This window comes from Chrysochloris asiatica, unplaced genomic scaffold (genome assembly GCF_000296735.1).
Source record: "Chrysochloris asiatica unplaced genomic scaffold, ChrAsi1.0 scaffold00726, whole genome shotgun sequence".
Lineage (NCBI taxonomy): Eukaryota > Metazoa > Chordata > Mammalia > Afrosoricida > Chrysochloridae > Chrysochloris > Chrysochloris asiatica.
The window spans coordinates 7,255-8,019 of NW_006409244.1; positions in this window are offsets into that span (position 1 = coordinate 7,255).

The window sequence follows — 765 nt, forward strand, 5'->3', positions numbered from 1 at the left end:
TATCTCTCTGGTATTCTCTGCTCTTGGCCAATATCCATCTGATGTCAACAATATTTGTCCTAGTACCATATCCTCTTCTGAATCTGTTAAATTTTTTGCAGTTCTTTGTTGATGTTCTGTTGCAGCCGTTTCCAAATTATCTTCAGAAAAATATTTGCTTACCAAGTTGTTCACTGGGCAGCCATCAAGGCAAGCAATCAAGTCCCTTCAGGACAAATGCCCCTCTAAGACTGAAGCTCAACGGGAACACGTGAGCAGGCATCTAAGCTTGCCGATGATCATCTTAGTCTACTGTTGAGTGTAAGTGGGGGAAGACAGCAATGAAGAAATGGGCTGAGTTCAACCACATACCATAGAGTCCCATTTACCTGGAGATAATAAAGAAAAAAGAAAGGGCTGGTTGGTCCGTACTCTTTTGAAAAATGTCCATGAAGAAGGATATAGCCCTGGAGGGTTACATCTGAGAGTGAAGAATCCAACTGATATGAAGTGAGGTGAGACTCACAAGAATGGCCAACTTACAGATAGCACCCATCTGACCTAGCCTTGTTGGCTTGATATTCAGAACTCCACTAGAGGAAGATAAAAAACAATTTTTGATAAAGGAAACGAGTGTAAATTGCTACAATCGATGAACTTGACCTATACTTATAAATATAGTAGCTCAAAATACCAACTGAGAGGGAAGGAGTCTTCACATCAAGTATCAATTCTATCCTCTCTGTATATAAGATAGATAGATATGGACAACTTAGACATTGGCTA